We start from the raw sequence: 21,499 nt of genomic DNA, 5'->3' as shown, positions 1-21,499 counted from the left end.
GAAAGGATATTACTGAGACACAGCTTTCAGGACTTAAGTTCAAAAATAGAATTCCACTCAAATATGTATGTATATGTATGACTGAACTACTATGCTGTACACCAGAAATTGACACAACATTGTAAATTGACTATGCTTCAATTAAAAAAAAAAAGAATTCCATTCAAGCCTCATAAGAAAATCAGGAAAAGATTGTTAAAGTGATAAATAAAGGTTAACGTTTAGTGAGAAATGTAGTAAAATATACTCAGGTACATATTGATAAATCTTTAGCCAGGCTCACCAAGAAGAAAAGAGAGGACCTCCCCCCCAAAAAAACAAATAAGAAAAGAAAGAGGAGAAATAACAGCTCATACCACAGAGATATACACAATCACAAGAGAATACTATGAATAGTTATATGCCAATAAAATGAACATGCCAAAAAATGAACACAATGTTCATAGCATTGCGGCAAGTCTTTTGTTAATTTCCAAAGTTCTGAACAAGTTGATTCTGATAATTATTCTTGCTGCTTTTATGGAAAGGCAGATTTTCAAAGGTCTTTACTCTGACATTCTGGAAGTTAGCCTGAACACAGGTTTGAGCTGATTGAGTGGTACCAGTTCAACAGTAGATAACATGGGGGTATCAGTCATTTGCTTATGTCTCACTTACTTGAGCCCTCTGGCCCTGCATACGCCCAATTCTGGAAGCATTGCTTCCATCTTACAATGGGTTGCTACTAGGTCTGCTGATCTTTTGCCTTAAATGGGCAGCTATGGCCACACGGTTACTTGATCAGATGTGCCGTCCGTACCAGGAGCCAGCAGCATGCCAAGAGCCAGTTTTTGAACAGTGCACGATTCTCTGCTGCAGCTGGCATTGCCTTGCTCCAGAGCCCTGTGTGTCAACTGTGATTTTCACATTTGGACTGGCATAAACTTCGCATGATGAGTCTTCTCATCACAGATTCCTCTAATACCATAGCACGTGATGGGTCACGTGGACCAGGAAGCCGAGCTGCTGGCACTGCAGCCTGGAACTGCCATAGAGCCCTTTCCTGCTCTGGGTCTCGCTCAAAGCTGGTAGACTTATTTTTGATTTGGTAAAGTTTAATTTTTTTTAAATTTTTTTTGAGGGAGGGAGATAATTAGGTTTATTTATTTTCAATGGAGGTACTGGGGATTGAACCCAGGACCTCATGCATGCTAGGCACACACTGTACCACTGAGCTGTACCCTCCCCTCTGATTTGGTAAAGTTTAAAACAATATTCCCAAGTGTGTAATATGCTGCCTCCAAAACCCAAAGAGGTCTGCCAGGTATTGTTTCCTTCCTAGTGGTGAGAAGTGCAAGATGGAATAATTTGAACTTTACTTTGGAGGAGATGCTCCAGTATGCCTGACCACTGGTCCCCCAAAAACTTTACTAGTGGGACAGGCCTCTGAATCTTTGTAGAACCTTCTGAAACACATATGTCTTACATAGGTCTCCAACAAGTGTTTGCATTTCTTGCTCATCTGATCCAAATAACACAATGTCATCAACATAATGGACCAAAGTGTTGTTCTGCAGAACATCCAGGTAGTCAAGGTTCTTTCAGACTGTATTATGACAGAGGTCAAGAGAACTAACATAGCCCTGGGTCAAGACTGTAAATATTTACTGTTGTCCATCCCAGGTGAATGCGATCTTCCAGACAGGGATGGATAAGAAAGCATTTGTCAGATTAATGGCTAATACCACATACCTGAAACCATGTTAGTTTGCTCTCACAAAAATACCACTTGCAACACAGCAACTACAGTTGTGGTTACTAGTTAGTTAGATGAGTTTTCCATCCTTCAGTTTCTTCCTAGCATTTCTGTTTGGATTAGATTGGTGAATTAAATGAGGTAACCTTACTCTTGCATTGTTAAGTCTTTAGAGGTAGCTTTCATCTCTGCTGTGTTCTCTAGAACACAATATTGTTTCTGATTTACTCTCTCAGATGGGCAAGAGGGAGCAGTTTCAGAGGCTTCTTCTTGACCTCACCCACTATAATAGCACTTATCCTACTGGCAAAAGAACAGATTGTTGGGAAAGGGAATCTGCCATGGGTTCTGAATATCCCCGCACATTCTTGTTGGGTATGCCAAGACCTATGTCAAGGTCATAACTACTGTTTATCCAGGAAATTTCTCAGGGTTGTGTCTGCAGCAAAGAACCTTGAGAGATGAGCTGACATCTCCCTCCAAGACAAAGAACAGGACTGCATAGCACTTATTATAAAAATGGTAGATTCTGGAAGCTCAGTAATCTCCCATAATGCAATCTACTGCATGCAGGCATCCATCTGGAGTGTCCACATTACCCCCATAGGAACTTAAGGGAAAGGAGAAGTGAGGTAAATATGCCGCTCATGCTGCTTACTGTGCTGTTAGAAAGTCCTGTTTCTGATCCAGGAGTTTTATATCCTACTAGCATCCATGAAATAATAACAGGCTAATTTATTAGCTTGTAAGGAAAGTAAAATTCCCTGACAGGAATGTGGGGGATCTGCTAACTCACAAGTACACTCATGTCATTATACATTTGGAGACTGAGCAAAGTGAGATGGGTCCCTGGATCCACTGTGAGCTACAGTGTAATCTATTCATTACCTAGCCCCAGAACACTCCCACTCTAACAGGGAGATTGTGATAAAGCTTTGGGTGCCCAAGGATCAATGTCAAGTCAGGCTCTGTATGCAACAATCCCTAATATATTTGGGCATCACCCTTTCCTGAGGAGATGGCCATTGGTTCCTTTGAAGAAGGATTGAAGGAATGATCATACATACTTTCTGTGGTGCTTCTTCCTGGAGACCTGGCCTCTCCTTCAGTCAGTAGGTTCTAAGTTATTTGACTGCCCTCAAACTCCTAATTATCCACTCTTGATTTCTTCTGGTTGTATAGATTGAACAACTCACTTTGTGACTCATCTAGCCCCTAGGAGGCACATTCTTATTGACCTTCTCCATAGCTCTCCTTGGATCGGTTCCTCCTGACTGTCTCTATGGTGCTGCTATTATGATAACTGGGCCCACCTTGTTTCTGAGGTTTAAGTGCTATCACCTGGCATCCTATCAGCCCCAATGTTCTTAGAACCTGGTTTTGTAACAGCATTTCCTACCGTTAACACTGGCCCACACATAACAACCACACTAAATTTCTTAGTATTGCTGGTTCCCCCAGTAAACATTTCTTATGGATTTGGTAGATAGAATGTCCTCCAGGCCCACATGGAACACAGCTGGCTGGTGGGTTTTCTGGCATTATACAGAATATCCACTCTAATATGCCGACTTCTCTCAGCCTTTTGATCTCTTCCTTCATGATTCGCCATGATAGCTCCAGCATTTCTGCTTCACTTAGAGTGGATTGTCACTTTTTTAAGACTCCAAAAGGCAAACAGAAAGCTTAATAACACCATTTCCCTGGATCCTTAACAGGTGTTAAATCTTATATCATGGGTCCCACATCAATAAACTCTGTTATCCAATCTTATTCAGTGTTCGTTGATCTAGCAACCTGAGTCTGTTTCCCAGGGAACTCAGTCTATGGCCTATATGCTCTCCCAGCTCCTAAGGGTATAGGTAGACTAGCCCCTACCGCTCCTTTAGTGTACAGTCCTTTCCTCCCTCAGCAGGCCTAAGACTTCCCCTGTTAGATTATGTTGTGCCTTGACCCTAGTTATTGGTTTTGCAGCAAAGGAGAGAAAATGAGAATGGATCCTATACAAGGCATGAATTGTCCTGCAAGGCAGCACCCCCAGAATCATCTTCAAGAAAAGGGGGGAATGGTAACATTTAACAGGGAGAAGTGGGCTACTTCCGGGGGCCCAGAGGATTCAGAGGAATTTTTAGTGCATTGACTCAGAGGATTTTGAGTTCACAGATACTGAGTTCATCGATGCAGACTCTCATCCCAAATCTTAGGGTCCCACTTCTTCCCAGTCAGGGCCCTGACCTTGGTATAGCAGATCTGACATGACAGAAAACCCAGTTTTCTTTGGAACTCTGCTACTCTTACAAGTCCTAGTTCTGCTCCTCAGCCTTTTCTGCCCTCCAGGCGATAGGAATCTCTTTATACTCTGCTAAGGAAGGCCTCCGGTTCATCTTATGTAGGTGATTAATGACCCTCAGCCTTTCATTGTCTTTCTCTAATGTATTTAATAGCTGGGAAAAACAGCCATCCTGTTCCAAAGTCCTTATATAATTATTTGCTTCTCTTGAAACTCTCAAATGACCCTCCAGTGCATCCCCTTCCCCCAGTCTTCTAGCCCAGTTCCCCACAGGTGAAGTTTTCACAATTACACCTCAGCCATTTGCAAAGAGTCAACATCTATACCAGTGATCAGGTCTTCACTGTCAGCCAGTTTTGGGGTGAAATAGCTCCAAAATCCCATTTTAGTCTGTTTCTCCTGGTATCTCCTGGTACCAACTGTCATTTGGCCAACTGTCATTTTGTCAGTGGGATCCCCATGAAGCAGACTCTGAGATTCAGATGCAGGAGATTTATTTGGGAGTGCTATTGGTACAGGGTTGCCAGATAAAATACAGAATGCCTAGTTCAGTATGAATTTCAGATAAACAACAAATAATGCAATATTTATATGCTTATATTAAACATTATTCTTGTTTATCTGAAATCTAAATTTAACTGGGCCTTCTGTATTTATATGTGCTAAATCTGGCAACCCTATCTAGGGAACAACACCTATGAGAGGTGAAGAAAGTAGGCTTAAGTGGGGAGAAGTTGAACTATGAAGCAAGCGGGGCTTTAGCTGACTCTACAGGGAGGCCTAGAGATCAGATACCCCCTTGAAAGCTCTCTGCCTTGAGGAAGAAGGGTAGGACTTTATTTCTCCGTATCAACCAGCCATCAGATGCAGGCTGCACCTTGCCGGGGGTCTGATCTTACGTGAGGTAGCTCTCTTTGGCTGAAGACAATTCTCAGGGAGGTCCCCAGCCAACGGCCATCATCTGCCAACACACCCCTAGATGGGGGAATGAGTGCCTCCGCCCTTAAGAGGGGATCTGGGTGCAACCACTGCATCAGTATACCTACTGAATCAGAATCTGCATTTTAACCAGATCTCCAGGTGATGTTTATGAACATTAAAGTTCAAGAAGCACTGGTTTAAATTCTCAAACTTCTGTGTGTATTAAAATCACCCAGAGGATGATGTGTTGTTACACCACAGCTTGCTGGGCCCCACACCTGCAATTTCTGATTCAGTATGTTTAGTGTAGAACCTGAGAATTGGCATTTTTTAACAAGTTCCCAGGTGATTCCGAGCTGCTGGTGGTTTACAGCTGACACTGAAGAACCACTGGCTTAAGAAATACAGACATCTATTATCTTATATACCTAGAGACAGGTTAATATTACAGCTGGTTCAGCTCCTCTAAAATGCCATCGAGAATACAGGCTCTTTATTTCTGCTCTGCCATCATTAGGTTATTGGCCTTTGTCTTCGGTGTGGATCATTTTCTGGTTTCAAGATGGCTGCTGTATCTCCAATGATCACATCCGTGGTCATAATGGAAGGGAGGAGAGGAGTTGTCCTCTGTTTCTTTTATGAGGAAACAAAAATGTTTTGAAGTCCCTCACTCCTGCAGATTTCTTTTTAATTTCATAAATTCATGCTATTTTAATTACTTCAATTACATTTGCGATATAGCTAGGGAGGAGAGAATTGATATACAGGGCAAGACGACTCAAAGTCTTTGCTAAAAATATTACAGAAACCCAACAAATAAAAATACCCTTCCCAACTGTCATTCACTCCTAGGAAAGGAAATGAGATAAATCCAATCCCAAGCAGACAACAATATCTATCAATTTCCATAAAGGTGCTAAAATCTGACTAGTCTCTCCATTACTTGCATTTATCTGAAAATAAACAAACAAAAACCACGTCTCAATGGCTTAAAAAAACACTATTTTTTAGAGCAGTTTTGGGCTCACAGCAAAATTGTAAGATTTCCCATATACCCCCTACTCATGCACAGCCTCCCCCATTATCTACGTCCCCCAGTTGTTACCAGTGATGAACCTACACTGACATGTCATAATCACTCAAAGTCCAATTACCTTAGGATTCACTCTTGGTGCTGCACATTCCATGAGTCTGGACAAACGTATAATGACATATATCCATCATTATAGTATCATTCAGAGTATTTTCACTGCCCTAAAAATCCTCTGCACTCTGCCTCAATGGCTTTTAAAACTTATTTGCTTAGAAATTTTTTGCCCTAGTTTTTCTTTTTTTTTCTTTAAGGGAATCAAGTTTGCAGACATCTTATTCTACCTCATTATCTAGAAATGGGTATATGACCAACCTATAAGCGCCTACATGATCTCTGACTCCCTCTCCTTCTCTCCCTTGTTCGTTACACTGTAGTCACAGTGGGAACCTTCATGTTTCTCAAACACATAATGCATGTTCCCACCTCAGAGTTTTGACGTTTGCTATTCTCTCTGCCTGGAGCATCCTCCCACCCCCTGCAAATATCCACCTATATGGCTCAATCCCTCACTTCCTGTCATTATTCAAATGACACCTCATCAATCAAGCCTTTCTGACCTCTCTATTTAATACTACATCACCCTGCCTCCACTGATGGTATTCCCTGTCTCCCTATCTCCGCCTTATTTTTAATAGCACATATCATCATCTGATATACTATGCATGTTATGTATTTGTTTATGATCTGCCTCTGTCTCTAGCATTATAAGCTCATGAATGCAGGAATTTTTTATTGTTCTGTACACTACTGTATCCCCAAGGCCTAAAACAGTGCTGACACATAGTAGACTCTCACTAAATATGTGAGGAAATGCAAAACCCAGAGAGAGAGACTGACTGACTGACTGACTGATTGAATGATTGATTGATTTTAAGAAATCAGCTTACGTTACTGTGAGAGTTGATAACTCTGAAACCTGTAGAGTAGACTGGCAGCCTGGCTACTCGGGCAGGATTTCTATGTTGCATTCTTGAGAAGAATTACTTCTTTGGAAAACTTATCTTTGCTCTTAAGACCTTCAAATGATCAGATGAGGTCCATGCATTATGGAGGATAATCTGCTTTATTCAAAGTCTAATGATTGGAAATACTAATTACATCTTAAAAAAAAAAAACCTTCACAGCAACATCTAGACTGGTGTTTGATCAAACAACTGGGTACCATCGCCTAGCCAATTTGACACATAAAATTAACCATCACTGAAAACTACACAATCCCTATTCTTTAGGAATGATAGTAAAGACAGGTAGGACATACAGAAGAATGAGGCAAATGCTGTAACAGAAGAACAAAGAAGACTCTGTGGAAGGGCAGAATTTTGGTGGAGGTGTTCAGCTGGGAAGACTTCATGAGGAAGTGGTCTTTGAGTCTTGCAGGATACATGGGATTTCGACAGGAGGAAAGCACATTTCAGACTAAGGAAACATAGAGACCTGAAAATCCTTGGCACATTTGGCAAATGGCCTTGAGTCTTCAGGAAGCCAATCCTTGCTGCCATAGCGTTCACCTCTGGTAACTTCAACTCAATGCTAATATTATGCTGCTTTAATTTGTTCATTATATTTATTTTCATGTGCACAAGTCTTGTTTCCCCATTCTTCAAAGCAGGCAGGGACCATAGGCTATCCTTGTTTTTCACTCCTCATAATTCTCAGCTCATAGAAAGTACTTCAAATTGAACCTAAGTTATATGTCTAAGGTAGACTTGCCAGTCCACCTTAAAAGGGTCTTCTCTTCTGGTATTAATTTTTCTTGGAGAGATCACCCTCCCACTTGCTAACTGTGTGTAGTTTAAGTGGATTTGGTCCCTCCCCCAGGACCAGGAGTGGGCACATGATCCAGCCTTGGCCAGTCTTTCCTGGGAATATCCAAAGCCTTGGATGTTCAGTTTTATGAATGTATGAGCTACCTTGTATCTTTCCAATAAGTCTTCTTCTCATTTAACTTGGTGAAATAAACCTAACTAGTACATTCCTATCATTCTGTGGAGATCATATAACAAAATACTAGTGTGTACACGGTAGCAGATAAATTTATGTAGAGACAGTCTGAGGAGAAATAAATAGTTTAATCTTAGCTTGGCAATTGAGGCATGGCATACAAAGCTATTCACTCATAGAACATGTTATTACGCTCACATTATGCAATTAATTGCATTATGCTAGGCACTGAGGAAATAGAAATATGAAAAAGGTGTAGTGTTTGCCAGCAAGAGCTTGTAATCTAGCAGGTAATAATAACGATGCCCCCAAATAAATAGTCATGTTAATTATAAGGGCAGGCTCTTTTACAGCCCAGGTTCTTTCTGTTGCAAGTAGCAGCAACCAATTCACAATGGCTTAAGCAGTAAAGGGGATTCATTGGTTCATGCAACTTGGAAGAATGCAGTAGACTGAAGGACTCAAACCAAGAATTTGGTTTGAGTCCCCCACCTCATACACACACACATATAAATCAAGGCACCTCTTAACACCATGTCAGTTTTTTGACACAGCAGAAGGAGAGAACTTCTTTTTCCTCAATTTTATAAAGGTAGATCACAGGGCAAGACTCACTGGGGGTGCTTTGGTCACATGTCTCCATCCCTCACCAGTCATTCAGGCCAAAGCAGTCGGGTGCTATGATCAGCAATGCGGGGTATATGTTACCCCTCGTCCAGTGCAATGAGTTATTGTGATTGGTATCCATATCAGAGTTACATAGACAGTGTGCAGAGGAAAAGAGGTGGTAGTAGCTCCTATTACCGGAGATAACGAAAAAGGATGCTGCACAGACAAAACAAAGTCCATTTTAAGTGCCAGGAAAGTGACTTAAGCAGTTAAGGAGTTTAGAGCAGGGAGAGAGAGTTCACTTCTAGGGTGCTCAGTGAAGGTTTCTTGGAAGAGGGACCTTGGGCCTGAGCATTAAAAGACAGGGGTTTGGGAGGTGGAGGTGGTAAGGAGGTTTAGATGAAGGAAGGGTCATGAAAAAAGGCACTGTAGGGCTGGTTTGGTGTGTGTTTCCATTTGGCAGATTATGGAGGGTTCACATGGGAACTGCAGGAAATAAGTAAGTACAGTGGGAGTCAACTCTGAGTCTAAATAGGGTTCAACTCAGAAGTCTCACAGTTGGAACCTGCCAGGTATCTGTTTATATAAGAGACTGAGCAGCCTCCTGGGAAAAACATTACACACACTCTGCCTAATAACTAAATCATGGGGGATTAAGGGAAGGGGAGTTTGAATTTTCTATAATTGCTTGTTTTTAACTAGATTTTGTTAACTGAAAAAGGAAGACATAGTCTAACAGTTCAAAGAGGCATTCAGTGAAAAATGATTCTCCCTCCCATCCCAGCCCCCTAGTGTTGGAGGAAGTGATTTTGAGTTCATCCCAATGGCCTCTGTTCACATTAGATCTCCTCATTCAGTCCAAGAACCCACATTTAGGAGCCAGGTCGGGGTGGGGGGGATCCAAAGCTTAAAGTGGAAAAATCTATGTTCACTAAAATCTCTGAAAGAATCCAGGGAAACAAGATGGTCATAGGGACAGCCTAGGTACCTTGGTACCACAGCATAGCTCAAAGGGTGAGAATGTATTCTGCCTACCTGGGTAGAGACCCCACAGGGCTATGACACTAGGAGAGTTCCGGAAGACAGAATGCAGCTTTGACACATCAAAAATTCCTGCTCACCAGTGGTTTGAATGGTGCAGGTCCAGGCCTGAGGCTCTGGTGACATCAGAACCATTGGCTTCTAAGTAGGGAGAGCAGTACTATGAGGTGGAAGCGGAGAAGACAGCTCAGAAGCACGTGGAAGTCGTCATCCTCAATGGTGCATGGTGACATCAGAAGATGACCTCATAGGTTGGTGGCTGAGAGCTTGGCTTTTGGAACTGGCCTTCCTGGGCTTTATCTTGGCATTGACACTTACTAGATCCTATGGGTACCTACTCCACAGAATGTTGAGGATTTGTTCAGGTAACATATGTGAACATGGTGATCCAGTGTCTGGTTCATAGTAATCTTTAGTGGTACTTTTTTTCAATTGAGGTAAAATTAACATATAACATTATATTAGTTTCAGGTATACGACATAATGATTCAATATTTGTACACATTGTGAAATGGTCACTCTTTAGTGTCATTATTTTATTAAGGGGCTCATCAGGATGTGGAGACCTCAGTAGACAACCCTAGTGAAAAACAATAGAGCCAAGGATAAGGGAAAAGAGCCAAAGAAGTAACAGGGGTCTTTGCAGCACTAGGGGTGGGGCTGAGCTAGGAGAATATTGTTTATTTCTGTCAGGGTGAGTCCATTGTTTCCACTCCCAGGCCTCTAAGTCCTCAGGAGACACGAGTTATTAGGCCTGACAGGGAGTGAGGCTAGAATTCACAGTGGGTTTTGAATGCTTAGCTGAAAAGCTCAAGAGGTTATGAAGAACAACTGAAGAGAATCATATTAAGATTAATCTGGAGTTCTGTAGGAAAAAAATGTCAGAAATGGGGAAGCTCCAAGAAAGAGAGACCAATTAAAAGATTATTACCATAGACTGTGGAAGAAGACATAAGGAGCTGAAATAGGATGGTATCATTGAAAATGGAAATGAAGGGACAGATGTGAAAGAAACACTTGGCGACAGAACTATCCCAGGATATATAAAGCATCTGCTTGCTCGAGTCTTCAATGTGTAGAGTTTTGGAAACTATGCAAACCAGCACCTTGCCATATGGAATCTAACAATCTATCGGATTTTTTTTCATTGTTTGCATATATTGTTTTAAATAATTAAATGTTTTTTTCCAGACCAAACTTCTATTTTATTGAACAACATATGAGATGATGACTCTCTAAAACAGATATCTTAACTGATTTTGTCTCCCTGGATCATTTTACAATTATAGATTTTAAACTATTTTACCATCCGCTGACCCATAATCAATCAAATAAGTTACTAATAAAGTTTATAGTAAGTGGTGAATATGATATTTAACAAAACATCATTATTTCTGTACTGTTGCCAACAAATGCCCATTTCTCACATCAATGGTTTATTTCCTTTCATACTGACTTAAAATATTTATTCTCCATATTAAGGGGAAAAAAATAAATGAAAAAATCAGGATGAAACTAAATATGCCAAATAAACTTGTTAACAAATTATAACCAGATCACCAGAATTTAAGAAAAATACACTGACATTAATGACATTATTATTGCTATTACTTGCCACTATCTTCTTGGAATTCAGAATTTTGATACTAAATTCAGAACTAAAAATTAGAAACATTTAAAAATGATAGTAAAAATGTGCAAATCTAAGGCTATAATTTGTTCAGTTATTCAGGCATCAAACTCTTTTAATATTATCATCTGATATTGTGATATATAGCAAAATATATATATTCGGTTTTTGCCCCAGTTCCTGGCACAGGGCTCTAAAACTGTTGGAATTTCCTAAGTGAAAGAGCAATAAAGGTCTTTTGATATTCGAAAGAAATCACCATACCCGAGTTTATGTTAATGAGGTGACTTTTGGAAATCACATAAGGATAGAGGCTGGCTGCCAAGGGAACCAACCATGTGACTGGAGGCCTGGAACTTTCAATCCCACCCCCTTGACCTCCAAGGAAGGGGAGAAGCTGGAGACCAAGTTGAATCACCTATGGCCAATGATTTAATCAGTATGCCAATGTAATGAGGCCTCCATAAAAACCCAAAACTATGGGTTCAGAGAGCTTCCAGGTTGGTGAACGCTTGGAGATTTAGAGAGACTGGCATGCTCAGACAGCATGGAAGCTCTCTGCCCCTTTCCCCATACCTTGTCTTATGTATCTCTACCATCCGACTGCTCTAACAGATCAATAAAAACAAAGACTAGCAATCTAGCAGAGAAAGATGACAGAAAAGGAAATATGAATGACTCAAAAGTTTGAAAAGAATGCTCCAATTCTCTCATTAAAAAAATGCACATTTAAACTACAATTATTTTTCCATTTTTCACCTAGAAGATTGGCAAAAAAGCAAACAAGTGGATTACATACTACATTGGCGTGATGTGAAAAGAACATTCTCAGACATTTTAGAAGGGAATGAAAACTGGCATAACTCTATGGAACTACTGTGAACTTTATCTAAGAAAATTACACATGCACAAACCCTTTGAACCAAAATCCACTTCTAGGAATCTGTCCTATGGATATATCTTCACCATGCAATATAACATAGTTATACAGATATTCACTGCACTATTGTTTTATTAATAGCAAAACACTGGAGTTTAAATTGTGATATATATTTTTAAAACAGTATTATCTAGCCATTAAGAGAGAAAGAAAAGGCTCCACATAAACAAATATTTCTATTACCTATTGCTGTAAAATAATCCACCTCAAAACTTAGTGACTTAAAACAATAATGTATAATTTCTCATAATTTGGCAGGTTGGTTTGCTCAGCTGTACAATTCTCTCTTGGAGTCTTTCATGAGATTGTAATAAGATAGGAGCTAAGACTGGAGTCATCTGAAGGCTTGACTGGGTTGCATGTCCAAGATATGGCTTCTTCACTCACATGCTTGTGTCTTAGTTGGGACAGATGGAGTAAATGAGAACTAGCCAAAAACAAATCAATCAACATTTCTCTTTCTCTCAATCGCTCTCTCTTGTCTGCTCCTTTTCTCTCTTTCTCTCCATGCAGCCTCTCCATAGCACTAACTTGGCCTTACAATATCATGATTTGATGGTACTTGGACTCTGACACCATGGTTGCATTGCCCCAGAACACACATTCCAAGAGCAAATATTCCAAGAACATAGAAACAGAGGCTGCTTTTAAAGTCTCAGCCTGGAATTGGTACACTGTTAATTCTGCCACATTCTACTAGGTAAGCATTCTCAGAGCCACACAAATTCAAGGGAAGAAGAAGTCAACTCTATGGGAAAATAATAAATGTTTTTGTAGCCATCTTTAATTCACCACAATGAATGTGAAACATTTCCTAGGCATACTGTTAAGGTAAAAAAAAAAAGGAGGGGAAAGTCTCTGTATTTAGTATGGTTTACTTACATAAATCAAGAGAATATTTTTAATACGTTACCATATGCGTGAATTATATCTGCAAAGACACACATGAAACTGTTTTCCGGAAGGGGAGTTAGATGGCAGGGTAACAGGGATGCAGGAGACTTTTCATGGTATACCTTTTTATATGTTTTTAATTTTATATAATGTGCATGTACTACCTATTAAAATTCTAAATCCATTTTTATGGAGAGACACATTTGGTACTCCATGTCACAAGTGACGTAAATTTTGCTTATGGTGAATAATCTGACAATATTTTATGAAACCCATTAAAAAAATACCAGTTTGTTGTCAGCTTTGTAATGTCGTGCTCTTCAATGAGAAAAGCTTGTCTAACAGGATCTTGTGTCAAGTTGGAGCCACTGATTAAAGCAGCAATGATTACATAACAGAACATAAAATGCAAACATATATCAGATCTTCAGGAAGTGATTGTAGGGCAAATTTCCACACACTTTACATTTTTCATTATCATGGTAAACAATTATTTAAAAAAAATCACACTCCAACAAGGCACATGAGTTTTCATTAGAAATGGTGTAAACCATAATGTTTCACTATTCAAGCCAAATTTGATTAAGAGGGAAGGAGGAAGGAAGGAAGGGGGAAAGGAAGGAAAGAAGAAAAGGAGGGAGGGAAGAAGGAAGAGAAGTAGGGAGGAAGGGAGGAAAGTTTTTTCCTATCTTTGTGAAGGACTTTTATGAAAGTGCTAGAGTTATAAAAGTAGATGTTTTATTTGGTGTGACTGTGAATAATTTCTTAATTTTGTGCAACATAAGGCTTATTTATAAATTGTTGGCATGTCAGCCAATATTACTAATTTGGAAGGCTTTAAGAAAACAGGTATCACGTGAATGTCAAAGTTTGTTTTTTTAAACATGTTCTTCTTGTACTAGGAATACTAATCTGTTCTTTTCTTATGGAGTTGTTTTTGTAAAATTCATTGGAATAAATCTTTACTTTTGCTCATTAAAAAAAAGGTATTAAGAATCATTTTGGCGGGGGGAGGGTATAACTCAGTGGAAGAGCACATGCTTAGTGTACATGAGGTCCTGGGTTCAATCTCCAGTATCGCCTCTAAGAATAAATAAATAAACAAACAAACCAAATTACCTCCCTCTACCAAAAAAAAAAAAAAAAAAGGAAAGAATCGTTTTCCATAAACTGCCAGGTAACTGCAATAGAACAGGAATGAGACTGAGCTAATTTCAAATAATACTCATTTTCAACAACTGTATTTTGGGCCCACCTGATAGTCTTCCTGTTAAGGAGGACATGATTAAGATTTTTAAAAATAAATTAGGAGGTTGAATTCTCTGTGATTTTTTTTTCTGAAATGCAATAAAACTATCAAGTTAAAACACAAGATTGCCAGAGGAGTGACATCAGAAACATGACTGAATAAGATGTCCCTCTTCCTCAACCACAATTTGGCATCCATCTTCAGACAAAAATGCCTTTGTGGAAACTATGGGATTCAGCACCATATGCCAAAGGATCTGGAAGAGTCTCACCCACCAGTGCTTCACGTAATAGACATACAGACCACAGTCCCAGATGTGGACCCTGCAGTTGCCTACGAACTGACTCCAGCCCCTCTTGGCTGGGAACCCCTGGAAAACACTGTTGTAGACAATTAGTCATAAATAAGAGAGTCTTTGTGGAACTCCAGGTTTCCAGCAGATAAGTTTCAGCATACAACTGGAGCAAAAAAATTCCAAGTTTAGACACAATAAAGAAGGTAGTTAGTAGAGACTGGAGGAGGTAACTGCTAGTTCAAATATGAAGATAGCAACATAAGACTTCAAGGAATATGAAAAATCAAGGAAACATGATACAACAAAAGGATCACAATAATCTTCCAGTAAGCGATCCCAAATACATGGAGATCTTGAGATTTACCCAATAAAGAATTCAAAACAGCTGTTTTAAGAAAGCTCAGTGAGCTACAAGAAAACGCAAATAATTCAACATGAACAAAATAGGAGCTTTAACAAAGAGACTGAAATTTCAAAAAGAACCAAACAGAAATTCTGGAGCTAAAGAGTACAATGAATGAAATGAAAACATGTAACAGAGAGCACCAACATCAGGAGAGATCAAATAGAAAAAAGAATCTGTAAATTAGAAGACAGAATTTTAAAAATTATCCAGTCAGAGGAGACCAATGACAAAAGAATGAAAAAGAGTGAAGAAATTCTACATGATCCATAGAATACCATCAAAAACAATTTGAAAAACTACTGGGGTTCCAGAAAGAGAAGAGAAGGAGAAAGAAGTAGAAAGCTTATTTAAAGAAGTAATGTCTACACATGAAAAAATGTTCAATTTCACTAATTATCAGAGAAATATAAATCAAAACCACAATGAGGTATCACCTCACACCAGTCAGAATGGCTAACATTAAAAAGTCCAGAAATGATAAGTGCTGGAGAGGGTGTGGAGAGAAGGGAACCTTCCTACACTATTGGTGGAAATATAATTTGGTGAAGTCACTATGGAAAACAACATGGAGAGTCCTTAAAAAGCTAAAAATACAGTAACCATATGACCCAATAATCCCACTCCTGGGCATATATCCAGAGAAAACTCTAATTTGAAAAGATACATGCACCCCAATGTTCATAGCAGTACTATTAACAATACCCAAGACATGGAAGCAACCTAAATGTCTATCAACAGATGACTGGATAAAGACGTTGTGGTGTATATACATACAATGAATACCATTAAGCCATAAAAAAGAATAAAATAATGCCATTTGCAGCAACATGGATGGACCTAGAGATTATCATACTAAGTGAAGTAAGACAGAGAAAGATAAACATCATATGTTATCACTTACATGTGGAATCTAAAAAAAAAGACACAAATGAACTTATTTACAAAACAGAAACAGAGTCACAGATATAGAAAACAACTTATGGTTTCCAAAGGGGAAAGGGAGGGGGAGGGATAAATTAGGAGCTTGGAATTTGTATATACTGGCTATGTATAAAATAGAAGATAAATAACAAGGTCTTACTGTATAACACAGGGAACCATATCCAATATCTTGTAATAACCTATAATGAAAAAGAATACATATATATGTATAACTGAACCACTACACTGTACACCAGAAACTAACAACATTGTAAATCAACTATACTTCAATAAAAAAGGGCAGGGATCCTGAATAGACATTTTTCAAAAGAAATCTTACAAATGGCTAATAGTACATGAAAAGATGCAAAACATCACTAACCATTGAAGAAATGCAAATCAAAAAACACAATGAGATACCACCTCATACCTGTTAGAATGCTTATCATCAAAAAGACAAAAAAAAAAGGTATGTCAAAAACAGAGAGAAAAAAGGAACACTTGTGCACTATTGACAGGAATGTAAATTGGAATCACTATGGAAAACAGTATGAAGTTTCCTCAAAAAAATAAAAGTAAAACTACCAAAAAAAAAAATCCACAAAAAACAAAAACAAAAAACATGTGGGGAAAAAAAGTAGAACTACCTTACGACCCAGCAATTCTACTTCTGGGTATATACCCAAAGGAAATGAAATCAGGATATAGAAGAGAAATCTGCACTCCTGTGTTTATTGCAGCATTATTCACAATAGCCAAGATGGAAACAAGCAAAGTGTCCATTAATGGATGAACGGCTAAATATGATTTAGTGCGTGTATATATATATATACAATAGAATATTATTCAGCTATGAGACAGAAGGAAAGCCTACCATTTGCATTAACACAGATGGAACTTGAAGGCATTATGCTAAGTGAAATAAGTCAGACGGAGAAAGGCAAATACTGTATGATCTCAGTTATAAATGGAATCTTAAAAAGCTGAACTCATAGAAGTGGAGAGTAGAACAGCAGTTGCCAGAGGCTAGGGGTAGAAGAAATGGGGAGATGTTGGTAAAGGGTACAAACTTCCACTTGTAAGATATGTAAGTGGATATGAGGATCTAATGTACAGCATGGTGATTATAGGTAACAGTACTGTATAATATACTTGAAATTTGCTGAGAGAGTAGATCTTAAATTTGCTCATCACAAAAAAGAAATTGTAATCATGGGAGGTAGAAATGTTAACTACCCTACTGTAGTAATCATTTTACAACATATAAATATATTATATCAACAGGGTGCACATATTACAATTACACAATGTTCTATGTCAATTACATCTCAACAAAGCTGAAAAAAATTCAAGATTGCCAAGACTGATGCTGACTTTTGAAAGAACACTAGTAACTTCTGAGTTGCTAAGAATTTGTTTTACACATACCATCTCCTAACTGTTCTTAAGTAGTTTGAGTATCTAAAAATAGAAATTTGATTGTAGCTATTATACAATGTTGCCATTATTTTTCATGCTGCTATTGCCAAAAAAAAGGGTTGAGCATATGAGTACTATAAGAAGCCTGTGAATCTGCTTGCAACAGAATTCAGAAAAAATGGTAAGTGTGTGCCACTTAAAGTAAGGGTATTGTGAAAGAAACTGCAATGTTTTGTGGCAAAATGGATCCACTGAAATAGGAAAGTTAAAAAAAATCATAATAGCCTTTCTTAATATGCCTTGATTCAGCAGCGATAAGGAGAGTTGAGTGTAGTGGATATTTGCTGGGGGTTTTGGCTGTCCAGCATACTTCCCATCCCTCTTCCTATCAGCAGCTCAGTCTTCCCTTGGAGGGAATCCTATGTTGCGTGTTTTGTTCATGTGCCGACCACCCCTGGCACACACCTCCCACTGCTGAGGCTCTCTATGGAAATAAAGAGCCAGATCCTTTCTCCAGCTGCCCTTTAGTGCCCCTAGGGAGCAGACACATGGCCTAACACAGGCAATACAATGCTCCCTGCCAGGATTTTGCATCTTGAATCATGAACCAAAGTCTGGAGGAATCTGGGAGTCAGGTTGCTCCCAGCAGCAGTAGCACAGTGCTGAGTTTATGTACTCCGTGCCTCCCTTGTATCCCACCTTCTGTCCGTTTAGTGAGTCCCCAGTGCTCACCTATGTTACTGAGATATGGATTCAGTAGCATGTAATAGAAACCAAAATAATGGGCAATTAAACAAGGTTCAAATTTCTCTTTCACATAAAAGTTTGGATATAGGCATTTTAGGATGCTTATTGTAGCTCTACAATCACTTGGAACCCAGAATGCTTCTAGCTGCCTGTTCTACCATCCTTAAGGTATGGACTTCTTCCTCATGGTCCAAAATGGAGCTCCAGCCATCACATATATGATTGGGTAAAAGGAAAGAGATTTATGCCTCCACCCATTAATAAGTCCAGGAGATTTCACATGCTACTTCTGCTTGTATGCCACTGGCCAGAAGTTAGTCACATAGCCAGATCTAACTGCAAGGGAGGCTGGGAAATGTGGTCTTTATTCTGATAAGCAAGTGAGTAAAAAAGGACAGGAAGAAATTATGTAATGATTAACACGCTCTCACACACACTTTCCACAATTACTTTTTTACTTAAGATAGGCCAGTGTCTGTCTCTATTACTTCCGACCAAGAATCCTGTTTGATTCAGTGAGGAAACCCTGAATGGAATGACTTAAGGAGGCAGTATTATAGAGCATCACCATTCACCCCAAAGTGTAAATCAGAAACCTGGGTATATTCCTTATCTTTCATCTCCTTCCATATTTAATCAACCACTCAATCCTCTTTATTCTACTCCTTTCATAATTCTCAATTCCAACCCTTCCTTTCATTCCCGCATCATTGTCTTGATCACGCCTTTGCCATTTTTCTATCTGTACCCTCGAATTCCACTGCTGTCTTCTGGAGTGCTCTTTCTAAAATCTAAATCTGCATTAATACATCTTCAATTTCCCTGCATAATACTTCAACTAATCCTTCTTAAAAACAAAAGCCAAACTCCACTGTGTGGCACACAAGGCCCTTCACTAAGTGGCACTTTTAGTCTCATCTCTAGACATTCTCCATTGTACATAACCTATGTGCCTGGCACCTTGGATATGTCCTCATCCCTATCTAAGATATGCCTACTTTGATGAGAATCCATTCTTGCTCACATGTAATAGTTAGGTAATCTGGAATTACAAGTATGTTCAGTGTGACAAGGAAGGAGAATGTGGGCACCATGCTGTCCAGACATATAAGAAATAAGCATTGTCCTCTTTTTAAGGAATATTTTATGAATGGGAGATGCATCATGATGACAAGATTATTATTCATGCTCATTTCTACCCCTAGTGCTAAGTACTATGCTAGATACTGACAATTAAAAACTAGTAAAATGACAGGTTACTAGAAACAATGGACATGATAGTGGATGATCATATTCTCAGATCTACATACATTTCAGGATTCTTCAATAACGTATCTTAACGTAAGTCATCTGTATGAGGTCAAATAACTACAACCTAAAATAGTCAAAAATTACAGATAAATACATGAAGGTTATTTTTTGCTTTTCAAAGCAAAAAATGTACCGTATTTTTTTTCAAAGAGCCATATACAGATTTCAATGAAATGGGCAATGTAACAGCAAATCATTACACTCTGATAAGAGAGAAGAAAGAAAATAAAGTTAATATATGCAAATAACATTAATGATCAATATGAAATGAAACAATATTTTCTCATCAGGATGATAGAATAAGGATATTTATTGCATAAGCTTCTACACTGGGATGAGTTCCTAAATGACTTATAAAGTCAGATGATGTGGGATTAAACTGAAAAGCAAATACCTGAATTAGACATAATAAAGAAGCTTCTAATGAAAGATCATTATAGGAATGAATTACTGAGCATGATACAGACTCTCACTGGGATGGACAATTACCTGTCTAAGATGACTTAATTATGAATCTGCCTAGAGGAATGAAGCTCAGTTGATGACTTTTATGCTGGGATTTTATTGTTCTATTGAAAAAACATAAAACCTGCGTAGTTTCAAATTTAAACTTATTATAAGGCATATAGTGGAATGAGTCCATGTAAAGATCAGATTGTTGATTTACAGATGTGAAATCTATAACCTGGATTATGTGGAACCCAGGTACTATGCAGCCTTTACAGAATCTCTCTCTATACAATGCCTGATAATAAAAGAATCATAAATTTGATAGATCTTATCTAGTATTTCCTTCACTTAAAGGTATACAAAATTGCATTAATGGAATATCACATATAAATTATTTAGGTTGGTCTTGTATGCCCAATTACAAATCTACAAACCTACCCTTTCTAATAAGGCTATGGGGTGCATGAGGTAAAAATCAGAATTCTCCATTATTCATTGCACTTATATGACTGATTGAGGCAAGTGGGTAATCATTTTCAATTCAGTTTCAGACAAAAAACAAACCTTAATTTAATCATTACAGTGCCATAAACATTGAAAATAAGCAAAAAGTAAACAGAGGTTAGAAAAAAATTATTTTATGGGAATTTGTTTAAAGGCATTAAAATGCCAGCATAAATGGGTCTGTTTAAGAATCATAAAAAAGATATATACACAGTTCATAGAAAGGTTATATCAAAAAATCATTCAACTAAGAAATAGCATTGCGGTATATTTCTTCCCAGTCATAATACATATTTTTATATAATATGTATTTTATATTAATAATATGCATGTCTATATTTTTCATATTTATAATACATACTTTTAAATAAATACACACTGAACAATTTTTTCTCTTATTTTGATTTCAGACTTACAGGAAAGTTGCAAAAAAGTCCAGAGAACTCCCCTCTACCCAGATTTGCTCTATGTGAAGATCCTTCCCTCTCGCTTTCTCTCTTTCATTTACTCTGTTTCTTTCTGTCTTTGAAACTTTTCAGAGTATCTTAGAGATACGGTTCCCCTATACACCGCAGTAGTTCATTGTGTATTTCCTAAAAACAAGAAATTCTCTTGCAATAACCACAGCACAATGATCAAACCAGGAAATTAACATTGATGCAATACTGTATCTGATCTTGCTCATGTTTTGCCAATTCTCCCAACAATGTCCTTTATAACATAAGAAAATCCTGGGTCAGGCTTTGCATTTGATTATGTCTTTTTAATTTTCTGTCTTTCTTAATGTTTCACAACATTGACATTTTTGAAGAATAAAGACCAGTTAGTTTTCTATAATGTCCCTTGGTTGGGAGCTGTCTGATGTTTCCTCATGATTAGGTTCAAGTTATACTGTTTTAGCAAAAACATATAATTGATGTTATGTTCTCAGAAGGCACATGTTGCTAATTTGTCAATTATTGATGACGTTAACTTTGATCCACAGACACAGTGTTTCACATCCTATATTTTCACTCATAATATTTTTTGTCTTTCAAAATTTTTGGAAACATCATTTCAGTGTCTATACAGTATTTCATTTATTGACATGTCATAATTTGTTA

At 38.3% G+C, this 21,499-nt stretch overlaps 3 long non-coding RNA genes across 6 annotated transcripts in view; 1 reads left to right on the top strand and 2 right to left on the bottom strand.

Moving 5' to 3' along the window:
* LOC107034924 (uncharacterized) overlaps nt 1–21,499 on the bottom strand; it is a 131,386-nt gene that overhangs the window by 63,461 nt on the left and 46,426 nt on the right. The window contains exon 3 of one of the 3 annotated variants that reach the window (XR_012060170.1): nt 16,126–16,165. The exons of the other annotated variants lie outside the window; for them this stretch is intronic. This is a non-coding gene — a long non-coding RNA (uncharacterized lncRNA). The remainder of the gene's footprint in view (nt 1–16,125; nt 16,166–21,499) is intronic. 3 annotated transcript variants of the gene reach the window in all.
* LOC140686393 (uncharacterized) lies at nt 5,408–6,499 on the bottom strand. Its single transcript, XR_012060174.1, has 2 exons — nt 6,101–6,499; nt 5,408–5,579 (listed from the first exon to the last, which is right to left on the bottom strand). It is a non-coding gene; the product is annotated as an uncharacterized lncRNA (long non-coding RNA).
* Nucleotides 9,677–21,223, top strand: LOC140686392 (uncharacterized). 2 transcript variants are annotated; one of them, XR_012060173.1, is made up of 3 exons: nt 9,677–9,881; nt 17,502–17,565; nt 20,807–21,223. It is a non-coding gene; the product is annotated as an uncharacterized lncRNA (long non-coding RNA). The 2 variants fall into 2 exon arrangements; XR_012060172.1 differs by lacking the exon at nt 9,677–9,881 and adding an exon at nt 9,888–9,995.

This window comes from Vicugna pacos, chromosome 16, assembly GCF_048564905.1.
Source record: "Vicugna pacos chromosome 16, VicPac4, whole genome shotgun sequence".
Classification (NCBI taxonomy): Eukaryota; Metazoa; Chordata; class Mammalia; order Artiodactyla; family Camelidae; genus Vicugna; species Vicugna pacos.
This window is presented reverse-complemented; position numbering and strand designations above follow the sequence as displayed.